A 19,091-nucleotide genomic window follows, 5' to 3' on the forward strand; every position below is an offset into this window, starting at 1 on the left:
CAACCAAAGAGCTCTTTACATGCCCAAGAGTTGATGCCATGGTCTATGCGGTCACCAAGCGCACCACTGTCCCAGTGGAATGAGGAGCAGCGCTCAAGGATGCACATGACAGGTGTCTGGAATCCATCTTTGAGCAGTCTTTCGACATGGCCGCTATGTCTCTTCAAATTGCGACATGCTGCACCGTGGTGACACGTGCCTGCTTATCCCAAGCCAGGAATAACATCCTGGGAGAAGTCATGGAACCAGCAGTATCATTTCTTACGGACGCTGCTTCCGACCTCGTACGCACAGCGGCCAGAGGAGTGTCAGCCGCAGTGGCGGCCAGGAGACAACTCTGGCTCCGAAACTGGTCAGCGGATACATCCTCCAAAACACGTCTCACAAGGATGCCCTTCAAAGGATCCCTCCTGTTCGGCAGCGAACTGGAGAAACTGGCCGACAAATGGGGAGACTCTCCATTGCCGCGCCTATTGGAAGACAAGACAAAGAGAAACCAGCAACCCTTCCACAGATCATCCAGGGGCAGAGGTTCACAGCGCTTCAACCCTTATAGCAGAAATAGCTATCATGCGCCACGCTCCACAGGCAGAAACCAGTCCTTTCGGAACAAGCACAACAAGAGGGGAACCGGCTCGGGTTCAGGTCCCAGCCGCACCCCACAATGAAATTCAGCCGACCCGTCCAAGGGAAGAAGCCATAGGGGGCAGACTAGCCCTATTCTACCGCAGATGGGTCGAGATAACTTCGGACAAGTGGGTCCTAGCCATCATTCGGGAGGGGTACTATCTGGATTTCCTGCGAACCCCTCTGGACAAGTTCATGGAGTCTCCCTGCCACAACCCCTCCAAGAGGGCGGCAGTGGAAACCAGACTAACCAGACTTCTGGCTCTCAAGGCCATCACCCCAGTACCTCCACAGGAAGCAAATACTGGGCATTATTCCATTTACTTTATCGTCCCCAAGAAAGAGGGAACGTTCTGACCCATCCTGGACCTCAAGTCGGTCAACTGCCACCTGTGGATTCCCCGCTTCCACATGGAAACCCTGCACTCTGTAATAAGGGCAATACAACCGGGAGAGTTCCTCACATCCCTGGATCTTTCAGAGGCCTACCTACACATCCCAATTCATCAGGAACACCAGCGCTATCTACGCTTCAAGGTCCTGGGTCGCCACCAGTTCCGGGCGCTTCCCTTCGGGTTAGCCACAGCTCCCCGGACATTCACCAAGGTAATAGTGGTGGTGGCGGCAACATTGAGGAAGGAAGGAATCCTTGTACACCCTTACCTAGACGATTGGCTGATCAGGGCAAAGACACCAGAGGAAAGCCACAAAGCAACCAGCAGAGTCTTAACTCTACTGGAGAGCCTAGGATGGGTGGTCAACACAAACAAGAGTTCTCTACAGCCCTCTCAGTCACTGGAATACTTAGGAGTCCGATTCGACACCAAAGAAGACAAGGTCAGCCTGACCCCCATGAGGAGATCAAAACTGTGGAACCGGCTGCAAACATTACTGAACGACACTCGTCCCACAGCATGGGATTACCTGCAAGTCCTCGGGCTGATGGCATCCACGCTGGAAGTACAGCCCACATGAGGCCCCTTCAAAGCTCACTCCTATCAAGATGGTGCCCATGGTCCCAGAACTACACCGTACGGCTATCTCTCCCGGGCAGGGTCCAGATCCAGCTACGGTGGTGGCTGCAGACCAGTCACATGAACCGAGGATCAAGACTGTCCTCCCCGACATGGACCCTGCTCACCACAGATGCCAGTCTACGAGGATGGGGAGCACACTGTGAGGAGTTAACCGCCCAAGGGCAGTGGAACACCGAAGAGGCAGGGTGGAACATCAATCGCCTAGAAGCACGGGCAGTCAGACTAGCCTGCCTGCGGTTCGCTCACAGACTTCGGAACAAGGCGGTTAGAGTGATGTCGGACAATGCCACAACAGTAGTCTACATCAACCGACAAGGGGGCACCAGAAGCCAACAGGTGTCCCTAGAAATAGACCCACTGATGGCGTGGGTGGAAGCGAATCTCCAGGACATCTCCGCCGTCCACATCGCCAGGAAAGAACATTACGACGGACTACCTCAGCAGAGAAAGTCTAGACCCCGGAGAATGGAGGCTGTCGTCCACAGCATTCCAGATAATAGGGAACCTGTGGGTGACGCCGAACATGGATCTTCTGGCAAGCAGATCCAACGCACAAGTACCCAGATACTTCAGTTGCAGGCGGGAACCAAAGTCCCAAGTGATCGATGCCTGGTACAGACCTGGCCACTGGGGAACCCTGCTATATGCCTTCCCGCCGTGGCCCCTGCTGGGCGCAATCATTCACAAGATACAGCTACACAGGGGACTAGTTCTTCTGGTGGCTCCGGATTGGCCAAGAAGACCGTGGTACGCAGACATGAAGAGGCTACTGGCAGGGAACCCCCTTCCTCTGCCTCCACACAGGGACCTGCTACAGCAGGGACCGATCCTCCACGAGGACCCAGCTCAATTCTCTCTTACGGTCTGGCCATTGAGCGGGCTCGCCTGAGAAAGAACGGATACTCGGGGGCGGTAATCGACACCCTCCTCCGAGCACGCAAGTTCTCCACATCACTAACGTACATAAGGATTTGGAGAGTATTCAAAGCCTGGTGCGAAGACCACAACATCAAACCACGCTCATTTAAAGTTCCAGTGATCCTGGAATTCCTACAGAACGGACTTCAGAAGGGCCTGTCCCTCAACTCCATCAAGGTTCAGGTCGCCGCATTGTCATGCTACGGCTCCAAGAGCGAGGGCGACAGCATAGCTTTCCACCCAGACGTGTCACGCTTCCTGAAGGGAGTTAAACACATCCGCCCACCACTGAAGTGGCCGGTACCTCTGTGGAATCTCAACCTCGTCCTGGAATTTCTAGCGGGAACCGCTTTCAGACCCCTCCGAGGCCTGTCTCTCCGTCTTTTGACCTTAAAGACCGTGTTCTTGCTGGCAGTCTGCTCAGCCCGCCGCATCTCGTAACTACAAGCACTGTCCTGCCGTGAGCCGTTCCTCAGGTTCACCCCGGGATCCATACAACTACGCACGGTTCCCTCGTTCCTCCCCAAAGTGGTCTCTCACTTCCATCTTAACCAGACCATCTCACTTCCATCGGCGGACGCCCTGAAGAATTCAGAAGAAGCCCGTAGTCTACGCCACCTCAACATCGGCAGACTCCTATCCAGATATCTGGAAATGTCGGAACCCGTAAGAAAGACGGACCACCTTTTCGTCCTTCACAGCGGGAAGAAACAAGGAGAAGCAGCCTCGCGGGCCACCATAGCCCGCTGGATCAAGGAAGTTATGAAGGCAGCCTACGTAGAAGCAGAAAAGCCACCGCCTCTACAGGTCAAGGCCCATTCGACCAGAGCCCAGGCAGCATCCTGGGCAGAGACCAGAATGATGTCACCCGCCGAGATTTGCAGGGCGGCGACATGGTCCTCCATCCATACCTTCTCCAGATTTTACCGTCTGGACGTTCAGGCTCGAGAGGACACGGCCTTTGTAAGGGCAATACTGAGTGGGTTACGGGCAGCCTCCCACCTGGTTCGGGAGTAGCTTTTATACATCCCATTGGTCCTGACTCCATCTGCTACATGCTAGGAAGTGGAGAACTTACTTACCTGATAATTTCATTTTCCTTAGTGTAGACAGATGGACTCAGCATCCCACTCTTGGCTGCCGTACACATGGATTTCAAATGTTTCAAGGGTAAGCCATGTTTCATTTACCCAGGATTTCCACCCTGCCAGGTGTCTACGCTTTCCGGTTGAGTTCACAGGCGGTCTCCAGCTATAGTCGTTCAACCAATCAATTAGCCAAGTTAATCAAGTTATAACGTTATCCAAGTTATGAAGTTATAAAAGTTATCCAAGTTACTCAAGTTAATCAATCAGTCAGTCACACATATATCCACAATGCTTTTCAAGGAGAATACTGAAGAGCTGCACTTCCTGCAGGGGTATATGTACTAGGGGCTGACGTCAGATTGAAATCTGATCCGTCTCCAACTGCTAACAGGAGTACACTATACCCATTGGTCCTGAGTCCATCTGTCTACACTAAGGAAAACGAAATTATCAGGTAAGTAATTTCTCCAATTACCAAGTGGCCCCACCACTGTTAGCTCTCTCAAAAAATCCTGTGTTCAACTAACAATTATATCTAAAATTACTCCCTCTCATGTTGGTCCCTGAACCAATTGCTCCATGAAGCATTCGTTTATTCCATCCAGGAACTTTATCTCTCTAGCACATTCTGATGTGACACTTACCCAGTCAATATTGGGATAATTGAAATCTCCCATTATGACTTATTTAATTTATTTATTTATTTTTTATATTCCGCGGTTCCTGTATGAGATACAGATCGCCTCGGTTTACAGTAAAAACAGTAACTTTGCTCGCAGGCAGTACATAGAACAGAAGAAAACAAGTGCTGGAACAAACTGGTACAACTGGTGCAACTGCTAGAGCGGAATACTAGAGCTAGTACAATTAGTATCTAAAATGAGTGGAAAAATAGCTGGGGGCAGGCAATAGTGTTGGATGTGAAGTACAGAAAACAACTGTGGGACCGGTCTGGGAGATCGCATCAAGGAAATGGAGGGCGAGCTTATACAAGTAAAAGGCAACAGGAGACAAATGTAGGTGAAATAAATATGCTTCATGGAATCTGAAGGGATAATCATCGAGGACACCCAGATGAGGAGGGAAGAATGGGGAGGGGCAAGACTGTTAATACAGTCAAGGCAAAGATTAAGTGTCAGGGAAAGCTTGGATGAAGAGCCAAGTCTTAAGTCGAGTGGCATGGTTCCAGTCGCAGGTCTGGAGGGAGAGCGTTCCATTGGTGAGGGCCTGCTGTAGATAGAGCTCGCTTCCTTCTTGACGTTTTCGCCTTTGTATGCAGATCTGATGGGTCTGGCTGACGTGTGAGGTCTCAGTTGGATGCTTAAAGAGAGTGGTGCGAGGTTGTGAATAATGGTGAGCACTTTGAAAAGTATCCTGAATTTGACGGGCAGCCAGTGAAGGGACCGTAGGATGGGGGTGATGTGGTCTCTTTTATTGGAGTTAGTGAGGATTCTGGCGGCGGCGTTCTGTACCATCTGTAGTGGTTTGATGCAATTAGCTGGGATACCGAGCAGGAGAGTTACAATAATCAATCTTAGATAGAATGATGGATTGTAGCACAAGGTGGAAATCGTTGAAGTGAAGGAGTGGTTTAAGCTTTCTGAGGACTTGCAATTTGTAGAAGCATTCCATTGTGGTGTTATTTATACATTTTTTTAGGTTTAGTTGGTTGTCTAGCCAGGTTCCTAGGTCCTTGACAGCAGATGAAAGGTTGACTTGACTGCCAGTTTGGTTAGCTTCCCTAATTTCTCTTAGCATTTCACCGTCCATCTCACATTTTGGCCAGGTGGATGGTAGTATGTTCCTATCACTATACTTTTCCCCAGCACACATGGATTTCTATGATAAAGATTCTACTGTGCACTTAAGTCTCTTGCAGGATCTTTATCTGCTGGATTCTGTACCCTCCCTGACATAAAGTGCTACATCCCCACCAAGTTGATCCTCCCTGTCATTGTGGTATAATTTGTACCTCGGTATAGCACTGTCTCATTGAATATCCTCCTTCCACCAAGTCTCTGAGATGCCAATTATGTCAATCTCATTATTTACTGCTATGTACTCTAACTCTCTCATCTTACTTCTCAGACAACTGGCATTGGTATACAGACATTTCAAAGTGTGTTTTTTGTTTGTATTAACAACCTGCTTTTCAGGTGATAGAGATAATTTAGAATCTTTTAGCTCAGGTGAGATTTTAATTACAGGCACTTGGACTACTTTTCTTATTATTGGAACCTCACTGTCTGGATGCCCTAATTCTAATGCATCATTAGTATCCTTTGAAGATACCTCCCTCTGAACCATGCACTGCTGAGCGACTGTCGGCTTTCCCCTCTGTTCTAGTTTAAAAGCTGCTCCATCTCCTTTTTAAAGCGCCAGAAGCCTGGTTCCACCTTGATAAAGGTGGATCCCATCCCTTTGGAAAAGTCTGCTCCTTCCCCAAAAGGTTCCCCAGTTCTTTACAAAACTGAATCCCTCGTCCCTGCCCCAGCGTCTCATCCACGCATTGAGACTCTGGGACTTCGAAGTGTGCATTAAAAGAGATACAGGGTACTAATCCCCCAAAGAAAGCTTAAATCTATGCAGTTTATTTAAGCCCAGAGGTTGGATATTATAAATGCCCTTATTCCTGAGACACCTTTTAAAGGACCCACAGAAATGATGCATCACATCCCACAAAGATCCAGTGCTCTCCAGGAGGGTGCAGGAAATTTATAAGCGTAGGCTGCAGTCTGGACTCTGCCCTCATCCCCACTTCCTGAGGGAACTAGCAGTGCACAGAACGTAACACTTATTTTACCTTATATCTGTGATCCAATCAGCCCAGGAACTCACCCTCATTTGTCTTAAAATGGAGAAATTACTTACCTGATAATTTTGCTTTTCTTAGTGTAGACAGATGGACTCAGGACCAATGGGTATAGTGTAGTCCTGATAGCAGTTGGAGACGGATCAGATTTCAATCTGTCAGCCCTAGTATATATACCCCTGCAGGAAGTGCAGCTCTTCAGTATTCTCCTCGAAAAGCATTGTGGATATACATGTGACTCACTAATTTGAATAACTTGATTAACTTTATACCTTGGTTAACTTGATTTAATTTGATCTGGTTGAATTGGCTATAGCTGGACACCGCCAGTCCCTCAACCGAGAAGCATTGACACGTGGTAGGATGGGTGTCCTAGATGAAGGAAAGCATGGCTTACCCTTGAATCACTCGCTCCCAGGGTTGTCTCCCTAGAATTCCATGAGTAACGGCAGCCGTGGGTGGGATGCTGAGTCCATCTGTCTACACTAAGGAAAATGAAATTATCAGGTAAGTAATTTCTCCATTTTCTAGCGTGTAGCAGATGGACTCAGGACCAATGGGATGTATAAAAGCTACTCCCTAACTGGGTGGGAGGCTGCCCGTGACCCACTTAGTACTGCCCTTGCAAATGCCGTGTCCTCCCGAGCCTGAACATCCAGACGGTAGAATCTGGAGAAGGTATGAATAAAGGACCATGTCGCCGCCCTACAGATCTCAGCGGGTGACAGCATTCTAGTTTCTGTCCAGGATACTGCCTGGGCTCTGGTAGAGTGGGCCTTGACCTGTAGAGGCGGTGGCTTGCCTGCTTCTACATAGGCTGCCTTGATAACTTCCTTGATCCAGCGGGCTACGGTAGCCCGTGATGCAGCTTCCCCTTGCTTCTTTCCGCTGTGAAGGACGAAAAAGTGGTCCGTTTTTCATACGGGTTCCGACATTTCCAGATATCTGGAGAGGAGTCTGCAAATGTTGAGGTGGCGCAGACTCCGAAACTTCTTCCAAATTCTTCAAGTCATCCATCTATGGTAGCGAGATGGTCTGGTTAAGATGGAAGTGTGAGACCCACTTTGGGAAGGAACGAGGGGTCCTTGCATAGTTGGATGGATCCCGGGGTGAATCTGAGGAACGGCTCACGGCAGGACAGTGCTTGTAGTTCTGAGATGCGGCAGGCCAGAACAAACTGCCAGCAGAAGAAAACAGTCTTTAAGGTTAACAGGCGGAGAGACAAGACCTCGGAGGGGTCTGAAGGTGGTTCCTCCGCTAGGAAATCCAGGACGAGATTGAGATTCCACAGAGGTACCGGCCACTTTAGTGGTGGGCGGATGTGTTGACTCCTGTTAGGAAGCGTGACACGTCCGGGTGAGAAGCTATGCTGGTGCCCCCGCTCTTGAGCCGTAGCAGGACAAGGCGGGCCACCTGAACCTTGATGGAGTTGAGGGACAGCCTCTTTCTGTAGTCCTTTCTTTAGGAATTCCAGGATAACGGGAACTTTCAATGAGCGTGGTTTGATGTCGTGGTCTTCGCACCAGGCTTCAAAATTCTCCAAATCCTTATGTACATTAAAGATGTGGAGACTTGCGTGCTCGGAGGAGGGTGTCGATTACAGCCCCCGAGTATCCGCTCTCTCTCGCAGGCGAGCCATCTCAATGGCCAGACCGTAAGAGAGAATTGTGCTGGGTCCTCGTGGAAGATCGGGGCCTTGTTTGTAGCAGGCCCCTGTTGTAGAGGCAGAGGTAGGGGGTTCCCTGCCAGCAGTCTTCTCATGTCTGTGTATCACGGTCCTTCTTGGTCAATTAGGGGCCATGGCGGGAAGGTGTATAATAGGGTCCCCAGGGGCCAGGTCTGTACCAGGGCATCGATCCCCTAGGACTTGCGGTTCCCGCCTGCGACTGAAGTATCTGGGTACTTTGGCGTTGGATCTGTTTGCCAGAAGGTCCATGTCTGGTGTCCCCCACAGTTCACTATCATTTGGAAGGCTGCTGTCGACAGCTTCCATTCTCCTGGGTCCTAGACTTTCCCTGCTGAGATAGTCAGCCGTGATGTTGTCTTTCCCCGGCGATGTGGACGGTGGAGATCTCCTGGAGATTTGCTTCCGCCCATGCCATTAGGGGGTCTATTTTTAGGGAGACCTGTTGGTTTTCTGGCTCCTCCTTGTCGGTTGATATAGGCTACTGTTGTGGCGTTGTCCGACATCACTCTGACTGCTTTGTATCAAATTCTGTGAGCAAACCGCAGACAGGCTAGTCTGACTGCCCTTGCTTCTAGGCGATTGATGTTCCATCCTGCCTCTTCTTCTGCGTTCCACTGCCCTTGGGCGGTTAACTCCTCGCAGTGGTGCTCCCCACCCTCGAAGACTGGCATCTGTGGTGAGCAGGATCCAGGTTGGGGAGGAAAACCTTGATCCCCGACTCGTGTGGCTGGTCTGCAGCCACCACCGTAGCTGGTCCGGACTTTGCCTGGGAGTGATGAAGTAAGGTGTAGTTCTGGGATCTTGGGTTCCACCATGATAAGACGTGAGCGCTGTAGGCGCCTCATGTGGGCTCATGCCCATGGCACAACTTCCAGTTTTGGATGCCATGAGCCCGAGGACTTGTAGGTTGTCCCATGCTGTGGGGAGAGGATCGCTCAGCAAGGTTTGTAACCGGTTTCCACAGTTTTGATCTCCTTGTGGGGGGTCAGAGCTTGACCTTGTCTTCCTTGGTGTCGAATCGGACTCCTAGGTATTCCAACGACTGTGAAGGCTGTAGGGAACATTTGGTTCATGTTGACCACCCATCCTAGGCTCTCCAGTAGTTTTGACTCTGTTGGTTGCTTGGTGGCTTTCCTCTGGTGACTTTGCCCTGATCAGCCAATCGTCTAGGTAAGGATGTACGAGGACTCTTTCCTTTCTCAGTGCTTGCCGCCACCACCACATTATCTTGGTGAGCGCTACGGGGTTGCCTCGTGGGCTAATCCGAAGGGGAGCCGCCCGGAAATTGGTAGTGACGGTCCAGGACTTTGAAGCGTAGATAGCGCTGGTGTTCCTGATGAATTGGGATGTGTAGGTAGGCCTCCGAAAGACCCAGGGATGTGAGAAACTCTCCTGGTTGTATCGCTCTTATTACAGATCGTAGGGTTCCATGCGGAAAGCTGGGAATCCTCAGGTGGCGGTTGACCGACTTGAGGTCCAGGATGGGTCTGAATGTTCCATCTTTCTTGGGGATGATAAAATAAATGGAATAATGACCAGTATTTATTTCTTGTGGAGGCACTGGGGTAATGGCCTCATGGGCCAGTAGTCTGGACAGTGTAGCTTCCACTGCTGCCCTCTTGGAGAGGCCGTGGCAGGGAGACTCCACGAACTTGTCCGGAGGGGTTCGTAGAAAATCCAGGTAGTACCCCTCCCAAATAATGGCTAGGACTCACTTGTCCGAAGTTATCTCAACCCATCTGCGGTAGAAAAGGGCTAGTCTGCCCTCTATGGCTTCTTCCCTTGGACAGGTCTGCTGAATCTCATTGTGGGGTACGGCTGGGGCCTGTACCCGAACTGGTTCCCCTCTTGTTGTGCTTGTTCCGAAAGGACTGGTTCCTGCCCGTAGGGTGGGGCGCTTGATAGTTGCTTCTGTATGGGTTGAAGCGCTGTGAACTTCTGCCCCTGGAGGGCTGGGGGAAGGGTCGCTGGTTTCTCTTAATCCTGTCCTCCGGCAGGCGCAGCAATGGGGACTCGCCCCATTTGTTGGCCAGTTTCTCTAGCTCGCTGCCAAACAGGAGGGATCATTTCAAGGGCATCCTTGTGAGGTGCGTTTTGGAAGATGCGTCGGCCGACCAGCTTCGGAGCCAGAGTTGCCTCCTGGCAGCCGCCACAGATGACACTCCTCTGGCCGCTGTGCACACCAGATCGAAGCAGCATCTGCAAGGAATGAGACTGCTGGTTCCATGACTTCTCCAGGGGTGTTGTTCCTGGTCTGAGATAAGCAGGCACGTGCCACCACGGTGCAGCAGGCTGCAATTTGTAGGGACATAGTGGCTACGTCAAATGACTTAAGGATGGATTCCAGACGCCGGTCATGTGTATCTTTGAGCGCTGCTCCACCATCCACTGGGATAGTGGTGCGCTTCACGACCACGCAGACCATGGCATCAACTCTTGGGCATGCAAAAGGTCCTTGGTTGCTGGATCCAGGGGGTACATGGCTGCCAAAGCTCGTCCCCCTTTGAATGTGGACTCTGGAGCATTCCATTCCAGGTCAATTAGCTGTTGTGCGGCTTGTAATAGAGGGAAATGGCGGGAGGTCTGGCGAAGACCTTCCAGCAGGGGATTTGGCTTAGGCTCCCCTGAAGTACCTGGGCCGGGATGGCGAGCTCCCTCAGGCAGTGGGTGACCAAGTCCGGGAGCTCGTCCTTTGTGAAGAAGCGTCTCATGGTTCGGTGAGGCTCTGTCCCCGGGGGGGAGTTCCCCCTCTTCTAGGGGCTCGGCTTCCTCTTCAGAGTTGTCAGTGTCCCCATAGGTGGGGCTTCTGGGTAATGGAAGCCTTTGCCTAGGTCTTGAAGGGCCTGGGGCATAAAGGTCCTCTGGTGGAGAATGTGGCTGATCAGCCAGAGGTTCAGTTTGCATTTGAACAAAGGTGTGAATCCCTTTACAGCAGGGGTCCCCAACCACCAGTCTGTGGACCAGTACCGGGCCGTTGGGGTTTTTCGCCTGTCTGTGGCGCCGCTCTCCCCGGCTGCCGTTGCTGCGGGGAGAGGCTGGAGACCCGCCTCCTTCAAACCCATGACCTGAAAAGCAAATTAGCGCGTCGCGGCAAACTATGTTGGCCGGAGCTTCAACCACTGCAGATGCGCCTCCTACTTCCTGCCCCAGAAGAAAAATGTTGCCGGAGCCGCGCGGGCAGGAAGGAGGAGGAGCTTCAGCCGCGTGCAGAAGAGGAGCATTGCAGCCGAGAAGACCAGGGCCGCTGCAGAGCCCATCCTGTGGCGACCCATAAAGAAGAGGCCCCAGAGGTGAGCGAGAGGCTGAGGGTTTGTAGACGTGTGTAAGTGTGCTTTTATGAGATGAGTTGAGAGACTGTGTGTGGGAGTGAGGACCTGAATGTTTGCAGAGAGCATGCTAGAGCCTCTGTGTGTGTGAGAGAGACAGCATGTGCCAGTGAGAGACTGTGTGTATGAATGATTGTATGAGAGAGAGAGAGCGCATGTGACAGTGAGAGCCTGTGTATGTGTGTGAGAGAGAGAAATGCGTGTGAGAATGAGAACCTGACTGTGTGTTTGAGGGAAGAAGATGGAGAGAAAGAAACAGAAAAAAAGACAATATAAAAAGAATTGGCAAAAAAAATAAGAAAGGGAAGGTGGGAAAAAAAGCCTGTGACCAACCAATTAGAAAACTAAGATCAGACAGCAGATGTAAAAAAAATAAATTACTTTTTACTGATTGGCACATGTAATCTTTGGGAATGTGCAAGAATAGCGTTTTCTCTATGCGGATCTCACAATGTACGAGATCAGCATGGAGGAAGTGGAAGCCCACGGGGCCTGCACAGAGGAGGCAGCAGAATGGGCTTCAGTGTCAGTAGCAGCAATTGGCGCCTCCCCAATAACCACGCGGCAGCAGTGACAGTGGCAGCAGAGGAATGAGAGAGGTTCTGAGGGAGCCAGTGAGAGCATGAGTGTGTATGAGAAAATCCAGGGGAGTAAGAGTGTGTATGTGTTGCAGTTTGGGAAGCTGCAGTCCAGGTGTGAACCCTTGAGCCGAACTACCCTGAAGGCAGAGTAGGTCAGGAGGCGGAGCCACAGGCAAAGGTCTTCACCCGGGAACCAGGAACCCCCCAGGAGGAGCCCGTAGGGTCCTAGAACCTTGGGACTTAGGAGCACAGTACAGTCTCTATAGAATGAATGCCCGGGCAATGAGTAAATCACAGAGTCCAATAAACAGGGAGCTGGAAGGCCCGGCGGGGGCAGGGCGGTCAGATAGAGTCCCTGGCCTGCTGAATAGGAACAGTCTGTGAACAGGCCCGGGGTCTGTAGTATGCTGTGGAGCGGAGCAGAAGATAACAGGAACAGAGTCTGTAGTGTATAGTGGGCTGTGACCAGCAGAAGGCAGGACTGCAGTCTGTAGCGTGCAATAGAGCTGGAACGGGTGGTGAGTAGGAACGGAGACGAACCCAAGTCAGGCTGGCAGCCGGTAGAAGCAGTCTCAGGAACAGGCAGAGGTTGGAGGCTGGCGGCAAGCAGGAGCGAAGTCGGGCACAAGCTGAGCTCAAGGCAGGCAGAAGCGGAGTCAGGAACAAGCTGAGGTCAACCGGAATGCAGAACAGCAGAAGCGCAACTAAGAACTACTAACAGTAGCGACCCTCGTTGCAAGGCAATGAGAAGGCAGACGAACGCCGGTTTAAATCAGGCTTGGGCGTGGCGTAGTTAACCCAGGCGGGGCCAGACTTCCGGCGACCGTGCGTCCATAATGCGCGTCCTCGTGGCAGCAGCGAGATGATCTAGCAATGGCGGGCGCCCTGGAGGCCTAGCGGAGCCGCAGGAGCGGCGTACCCCCCATTGGAGGTGAGCACAAAGCACAGCAGTTAGGGGGGAAGCGGTGGAGACTGCAACAGTATGAGAAAATCCAGGGGAGTAAGAGTGTGTATGGGAAAATCCAGGGAAGTAAGAGTGTAGGAGTGGGGGGAGAGAGTGTCTTAGAGCCTGAGAGTGTGTCAGTGTCTGTGAGAGCGAGAGCTAATGGTTGGGTATAAGAGCATGAATGTGTATGTATGTGACAGTGTATGTGTGAGAGAGAATGGACATTCTGAGCCTATGGTAAGTTGAGTCACATTCACATTATAAATGTCATAATTAAATACGTATGCACTAAAATCCAACCCCACCCCCACCCAGCCTTGCCGGGCCATGGAAAAATGGTCTTGCTTGAAGCCGGTCCCTGGTTCAAAAAAGGTTAGGGACCACTGCTTTAAAGAACTCCACCCATGAGATAGATGCTGGGTTCAAGCTGAGGGGCGCTGGTCACCTGGGGGTCCCCGTCTGAGGGGGTGTCCCACTGTGATTTGCTAGGTCCAGGGTACCCCCTGAAGAGCTATTACTCGGCCCTGGGTGGGACTGGCCCTGGCCTGGATCTCCCAGGGCCTCCTCGCACTGGGAGCACAGTGCGTTGGCCTCCTCGCTTTGTGCGGCTCTAATGTGGCATGCTGGGCAGAGGCCTTGAGCCTTTATCCCTGTTTCTGGTGGTGCCTTGGCTGTCGGCGCTTAAACTCTTATGCGCTCCGGTGCGCCTAAGACGCGCGTGTGGGTTGTGCTCACAGTTGTGCGCCCAAGTCGTAGTTATGCGCACAGTTCGGGAGGCGCGCGTATTCTTGTGCACCCGGCCCTTGTGCGGGCAACTTATGCACACAAGGATTATGTGCATGTTAAGTCTACGCGCACATGTGCTTTGTGCGCCCGGGAGAACGGAGCAACGAATAGGGCCAAGATGGTGACGGCGAGCACGCGGGCAATATGGCGACCACCTCGGAGGGTCTCCACGGGGGTAGACCCATGGAATAGCCGGGGCCTGGCCCTGCTAGGGCGGATCAACCCGGTGACCTGTGCTCCTCCTCGATCCTCTGAGATCGGTTCAAACCTGAAGATTTCTACTTTACCTTGTCTTCGGCGCTTCCCCCGTTTCGACCCGGGCGGTCTCTGGCTGCAGGGGGAGAGGCAAATACCTTCACTGCTGCGCTCGAGGGTGCACCCGATGCCTCTCACCCGCGCCCGAGGTTCTGCTAATTTTTTTGCAATGGAAAAATTGTGTCTTTGGATCATTAAAACCTTTCAAGTAACTGAAAGTTTGAATCATATCACCCTGCTCCTCCTTTCCTGCAGGGTGTACATATTTAGATTCTTCAATCTCTCCTCATAAGTCATTCGATGAAGACCCTCCACATTTTTGGTCGCCCTTCTCTGGACCGCCTCCATCCTGTCTTTGTCCCTTCGGAGATATGGTCTCCAGAACTGAACACAGTACTCCTGGTGAGGCCTCACCAAGGAGCTGTATAAGGGGATTATCACTTCCCTTTTCTTACTCGATATTCCGCTCTCTATGCATCAGGAGATGTGATTGCTGATCAAGCCTCCTTCAGTCATGGCAGCATCCAAAGCCTCTGCTTGAACTACAGTGCAGCGGTCAAACACTACCTGCAAGCCTGCACACAGGGAATGAGCTCTCTGGGGAAAACTGTCACTGGGCACAAAAAATAAACTACAAATCATGCAAAACACCCATGTTGCCAAAATCGCTACTTAGCTGAATAACTTTTCCAGCTAAGGAGCACTGCTCTGATCCACCCACTGCCCACCCACAGCTCTCTCAGCCATTGAACATAACTGGATATTCAGCAGCAGTGAGATAGAAGGATAAGTCCTACTTATCCAGCTTTCTGGCATTTGAATATCAACCTCCCTGATTCTTATAGCTTACTTGAGAAGTTTTGTTCTTGCATCCGGCATTTTAATATCTTTATTAGGCCACTCTTCTATTCCAAAACTATATGAAAGCATGTGAACTGAATTTGACTCCTGTGCAACTTTTCTGGTGGCTTACAAGGTCTTCCTTTCTACTGAAGTTTTTAACCAGACACAGTACATTAACTTGGTTTTCCTCCAGTATGGATTTTCTGATGTTGTATGAGACTGGCCTTATGACTAAAGCTTTTACCACATTCAGTACATTTGAATGGTTTTTCTCCAGTATGCTTTCTCTGATGCAATATTAAATGTGCATTCTGAGAGAAGCTTTTACCACATTCAGTACATTTAAATGGTTTTTCCCCAGTATGGATTCTCTGATGCGATTAAATGTCTTCCGAGAGAAGCTTTTACCACATTCAGTACATTTAAATGGTTTTTCCCAGTATGGATTCTCTGATGCAGTCTGAGATTGCATGTCATTGAAGCTTTTGCCACAATCAGTACATTTAAATGGTTTTTTCCAGTGAATTTCTGATGTTGCATGAGATTAGTCTTCAGTCTAAAGCTTAGACCACATTCAGTACATTTGAATGGTTTTTCCCCAGTATGGATTTTCTGATGCAGTCTGAGAGATGCCGTCACTGAAGCTTTTACCACATTCAGTACATTTAAATGGTTTTTCCCAGTATGGATTCTCGATGCAATATTAAATGTGCCTTCCGAGCGAAGCTTTTACCACATTCAGTACATTTAAATGGTTTTTCCCCAGTATGGATTCTCTGATGCGATATTAAATGTGCCTTCCGAGAAAAGCTTTTACCACATTCAGTACATTTAAATGGTTTTTCCCCCAATATGGATTCTCTGATGCAGTCTGAGGTATGCCATGTCATTGAAGCTTTTACCACATTCAGTACATTTAAATGGTTTTTCCCCAGTATGGATTCTCTGATGCGATATTAAATGTGTCTTCCGAGAGAGGCTTTTACCACATTCAGTACATTTGAATGGTTTTTTCCCCAGTATGGATTTTCTGATGCAGTCTGAGAGATGCCATGTCATTGAAGCTTTTACCACATGCAGTACATTTAAATGGTTTTCCCCCAGTATGGATTCTCTGATGGGATATTAAATGTGCCTTCCGAGAGAAGCTTTTACCACAATCAGTACATTTAAATGGTTTTTCCCCAGTATGGATTTTCTGATGCAGTCTGAGAGATGCCATGCCATTGAAGCTTTTACCACATTCAGTACATTTAAATGGTTTTTTCTAATAAAGAGAACTCAGAACTGTAAGATTCCCCATCTTGAGGACAATGAGAGGGTCTCTTACCTGTGTGCATTCTTCGGTGTATAACAAAGGATTCCCTGCAAGGAAAGGTTTTCTTGCTTTCAATACAAGTAAAAGTGCTCCCTTCAGTGTGGATTATCTGTGTAATTTCAGGGTTAACTTCTGCTTGCATGGAAAGGTCTCACTCCTGTGTGACTTCTCTGGTGCAAGACAAAATGACATTTTCTATTAAAGTTTTTCCCACAGGTGTCACAGTGAAAGGATTTCTTCCCTTCCTCATCTTTCTGTTGGAAGGCAGAAGTCATTTGATCACTGTTATTACTCTGGAAAGGTCTCTCTGCTCTCAGATTTCTCATGCGGTGTTCAAAACTCATTTGATCACTGTTATGACTTTGGAAGGGATTCTCTCTTCTCAGATGTCTCTGGTGCTCAGGGATGTCTGTGAACTCCCTGTCACTTCTCTCACAAGAAGTGACTCCATCCGGTGACTCTCCTGCAGAGACTTGCTCCTTCTTCTCTGATTCATGCTGTCTTTGGCTAATGTCTCCCCCCTCAGTAGTCTGGGCAAGATTCTCACAGACATTTCCTGATTGTCTTGGTGTAAGTGCCAATACTAGAGGGTGTTCTTCTCGATTCTCTTCCCTCTTCTCTTTCTGTATGACCTCATTGTCTGCTGGATATAAAAAGAAGGAATTAATCATGTGTAAGAGAGAATGGCATGGAACACTACTAATAACCTGAGATGAGATGTTTAGAAGGATCACATAATGAATGCATGGGATCTCTCGATATTAAAGAATTCTGTGACTTAGAAGCTTTATGTGATGCCTATGAAAACCTCTCTATGATCTCTCTACAGCAATATTCAGAGAAGTTAAGAAAATCAGTGGGTTCTCTTTACCATACTGTGTAGGATACAGAAATAAAGCTGATGCAATACAGGAACTTTGGAGATCATTCAGGTCCCTCCTTTAGGATTCCTATAGGTCTGGTTCCTCTGGGCTTATCTACTATTTATTTAATAACATTTATAATCTGCTTATAGCGGATCTGCCAAACTAAACATTATAATAACAAATTAAAATAATAATAATCATGGACCATTAAACTTCAGAGATCTAAAAACAAGAGTTAATATTTAGAATTTAATCCACTGCTGGAGCAGCAACCAAAGTAATTCACGCAGCAGCAGAGTCACATGATCCCAATGAAAGCTTCTTATAACTAAACGGGCCCTGGACAGTTGGAGTGTTTGCAAGGCTCGCAGGCTAGAGTGAGGCAGACCAATCCATAATCTGCTGGACATCCAGATTGCCTCTCCTAGCTCTCTGAGGATTCAGAAACCCAGGAATAAATGGGTTACAGTGGGCTCTGGTAGACCAAAACCTGTAACTCTGAGACACCCAATTTCCCCAACTTTGCAGCTTCCTGTATATCCCCCCCACTACTGCCCCACAGAAGTCAGACATCCAGGATTCAAAAACCCAGGAAGGTGAAATTACTACTCAGCTGATAATTTTCTTTCCTCTAGGATAGGCAAGCCAGTCCACAGAAGTGGGTTATGCACGCCTACCAGCAGATGGAGACAGAAACCAACTGACTAGCTGATGTGACCCTCATATAGCCCTGTACTGACATCAGTGTCCCAGTATTCTGCAAAAGTCAACTGTGGCAACTAATTAACACTAGAACTGTAAGTCCGGCCTTAAAAACACTTCCTCCCCCAATCATTCACTTCTTTTTTTCCTTCCAGTGAGCAAAGCACCGGACTCAGACGAGAAGGAAATGCAGAAGCCATAACAGACAAAGAAGGCACTTACAAGGCCCTTAGACGACCTGAAGATCTGCATCGGCCTATGCATTCTACCTCCAATAATGTCCCTGAGAAAGGACAAATAGAAAAAAAAATCAGTACAGTACTGTACAGGCAGCTCAGGGCAGGATTGTGGATTGACCTGCCTCTCAGAGAGGGAAGGAAATTATCAGGTAAGTAGTAATTTCACCTTCCTCTTCATCCAGGCAGTCCAGACCACACAAGTGGGATGTACCAAAGCTACTTCCTCGTAAGGGAGAAGGCTGCTCTGGCAAAAGATGCAACTTCTCGAACCCCAACAACCATACAATAATGCCTGGTGAAGGGATAACACCAAGACAATGTCAATGCTAGGCCAATCTCCAACAAAGAAAGAAACTATTACTCTGCCCAAGATACCAGTAACTAAACGTAATCCACTTTGAAGTGCTGAAAAAAGTGCGAAAAGCAGAATATAACTCTAAATAAATTGGAGAAATTACTTACCTGATAATTTCATTTTCCGTAGTGTAGACAGATGGACTCAGGACCAACGGGTATAGTGTTATTATATTTTTCCCTTATTCACCGCAATCCCACCCTACCCTATATCCTCTTACCTTTTTCTCTTCAACCCTCCCCACCCCCCTGCCCCCTCCCCCCCTCACCCCCCCACCCCGCAACCATCACTGTATATCAAGTACACATGCCATGTTGCACTGTAAATAAGTTCCATATGCTAAATGTATCAAATGCACATGCCATGTAACATTGTTTATTAGTTCTTTTGCATATCTAATCCGAATCGAATGCAAATAGTTGTATCGCTGCCTTTTAACTTTACTCTCTTATACTTGCATATTCACCCAGTTACCCCCTACCCTGTTCTTTGTAATTTCCTTTCCTTCTCAGTTTTTTGTAAACCGACATGATGTGTCCTACGAATGCCGGTATAAAAAAGTTTTTAAATAAATAAATAAATAAATAAATAGTGTACTCCTGATAGCAGTTGGAGACGGATCAGATTTCAATCTGACATCAGCCCTAGTACATATACCCCTGCAGGAAGTGCAGCTCTTCAGTATTTTCTGTCTCCATAGCAGTT

The 19,091-nt window shown here is 49.2% G+C and overlaps 1 pseudogene; it reads right to left on the reverse strand.

The window, feature by feature from the left end:
• Nucleotides 1-14,540: 14,540 nt before the first annotated feature.
• On the reverse strand, nt 14,541-16,550 carry LOC115086315 (annotated as a pseudogene).
• Between the last annotated feature and the right edge of the window lie 2,541 nt (nt 16,551-19,091).

This window comes from Rhinatrema bivittatum, chromosome 2, assembly GCF_901001135.1.
Source record: "Rhinatrema bivittatum chromosome 2, aRhiBiv1.1, whole genome shotgun sequence".
NCBI classification, from domain to species: Eukaryota; Metazoa; Chordata; class Amphibia; order Gymnophiona; family Rhinatrematidae; genus Rhinatrema; species Rhinatrema bivittatum.